At 58.6% G+C, this 2,500-nt stretch overlaps 1 pseudogene; it reads left to right on the top strand.

Annotated features, from left to right (window-relative positions):
• Positions 1–2,500, top strand: part of LOC123690422 — a 9,437-nt pseudogene that overhangs the window by 3,874 nt on the left and 3,063 nt on the right.

The following is a 2,500-nucleotide window of genomic DNA, read 5'->3' on the forward strand; positions in this document are numbered from 1 at the left end:
GCTCAGATAGGCGTGCAGGTGCAGAAGCTCACGGGAATAATCGCTCTTCTGTCGGCGCAGCTGGGCGAAGAGCGCCTGAAGGTCTGCGAGCTCGAGCGCAGCACGCGCGGCGGCGCACAGACGGCGATTGTAGGCGCGAACACGTTAGCGGGTCAACCACAGGGTAACTACGCGGCGGCGCTGAACATGGGGCGAGGACCGGCACCGAAGCCGGCATCGGCAGGTACGATACTGGCGTTCTATCCGGCAGAAAACAAAGCGGAGGAGCTAAAGACCGCGGAGCACACTAAGGCGGCGCTAAAAAAAGCGCTCAACCCCCAAACGCTTGGGGTCGGGATAGCACAGGTGCGGAAAATAGGAAATGCGGGTGTTATAGTACAGGCGGCGAATAAGGTCGACGCCGATAAAATTAGGCGCGCGGTACCGGACAACTTGCGAGTTCAGGTTCCGAAAGCTAGGGCCCCTTTAGTTGCGATAGTGGCGGTCGACGGCGCTAGGGTCGACTCGGACTCTTTTCTGAAAGCGCTGCGGACTCAAAACTTTGAGGGTCAGACGGAATGGAGAAAGGAGGAGGTCGACGTGGCCTTCAAGAAGAGCGCGCGAGGAGGGGCATGCACCACGGTGGTGCTGAGATGCAGCCCCGCTTGGCGAGACAAGCTGGTCGCCAAAGAGCGCGTGTATATTGAGTGGGAGCGCCATATCGTGCGGGACTATGCGGACGCTACCTGCTGCGGGAAGTGCCAGGGGTATGGGCACGCGGCACGCTTCTGCAGGGCAACAGTGGACACCTGTGGGAACTGTGGTGAGGAGGGCCACACGCATAAAGCGTGCAAGAGCACGTACCGTAGGTGCGCAACGTGTAAAAAAGCCGGGAAACCGTCGGAGGACCACCGAACCGCTTCGGCCCAATGCCCGGCGAGACAAGCGGCGGAAAAGCGGTCACTAGAAAGGACCAACTATGGATTATAGATCCATAGGTAGCACACGAGGGGACAAGATGAACATCTCGGTCGGACAAATAAACCTGCAAGGGTCGGCGACGGCTACCAAAGAGCTGCCGGCTCTCGCAAGGCATCTGAGCCTCAGCGTCTGCCTAGTTCAGGAGCAATACTCGGCTGCCCCGCTGCCGGGGCTATACCAGCACGGCGAGGCATCAATGGCCGGGATCGTCGTGCTGAGGAACGATCTGGCAGTGCTCGTACTCCACAATTTGTGTACGTCTCACTGCTTTGTGGCACAGCTTGGAGGAAGGGAGAACGCCGTGTACGTGGTGTCGGCGTACTTCCAGTACAGCGACGAGATAGCCCCACACTTGGAGCACTTGGAGCGTGTGCTGGAGGCTCTTCGAGGGAAACCAGTAGTTATTGGCGTCGATACCAACACCCACTCTCAGCTGTGGTACAGTCGCGAGGACCAGTGTCGAGGAAGAGGCAGACTGGCGGAGCAACGTAGGACGGCAATGGAGAGCTTCGTGCTGTCGTGGGGTCTCTTGGTCCATAACGTCCAAGGCCAACCGGATACTTTCAGTTCACCGAATGGGAGTTCTAACATAGACGCGACTCTGGGAACGAGAGGAGTTCGAATTGACGAGTGGACCGTGCACGCCGATCTTAGTACGAGTGACCACCGCCTGATTACGTTCGTGATCCATCTCGGCTCAGTTAGCTCAACGGATAAACTGCATCGGGCGCGAAGCACAGAACAGGGCACGGTGCCGATGAGGTTCCGGGACCGCGGGGTGGACTGGGACCGGTTTCGCTCGGACCTGGCGTTACGCGTGGGCAGGCTTACGTTTAACGCGCCCGCTCAGGCAATTTGTTCGGCGTTTACTTCCGCTGTCGTGACTTCGGCGGGAAAGTGCTTGGGGTTAGTAGAGCCTAAACGGTATGGGGGCTACGAGTGGTGGTCGCGTGAACTGGACGGCCTCCGCAGGCAACAAAACAAATTACGTCGGGAGTGGCAACAGGCCAGGCGCGCGGGTGGCCTGTGCGAGGAGAGCTCGCGAAAACGCTTTCATCTTGCCCGCTCTAGGTACCGGAGAGCAATGCGGGATGCTGAAACCGAGCACTACAAGAGGATTTCCGACTCTGGGAATGAAGATCCATGGGGAATGGCGTACCGGCTCGCAAGTGGGCGTGTGCGTCCACCCTCGGGAGTTGTGAGCGGCATGAAGCTATCGGAGGGATACGCGACAAACATGGAGGAAGCGATGGCCGGAGTCTTGGCGGTCATGTACCCGGACGATGATGTGTTGGTCGATTCGCCGTACCACTCGAGGGTACGCCTTGCCGCCGCTTTCGCACCGTCGGGGAAAGACGTCGACATAGTGGACAGGTCAGCACTCGATAGGATCGTGAAGAGCCTACCAAACAAATGTCCGGGGCTGGACGGTATTACGGCGCGCATCGCCAAGGTCGTTTGGAATGTGGCCGCGTCGGAGATGACGTATATATACAGCATGTGTTTTCGGGAAGGCGTGTTTCCAGACGTTTGGAAGATG

The sequence above is a fragment of the Pieris rapae genome, chromosome 24 (assembly GCF_905147795.1).
Source record: "Pieris rapae chromosome 24, ilPieRapa1.1, whole genome shotgun sequence".
NCBI classification, from domain to species: domain Eukaryota; kingdom Metazoa; phylum Arthropoda; class Insecta; order Lepidoptera; family Pieridae; genus Pieris; species Pieris rapae.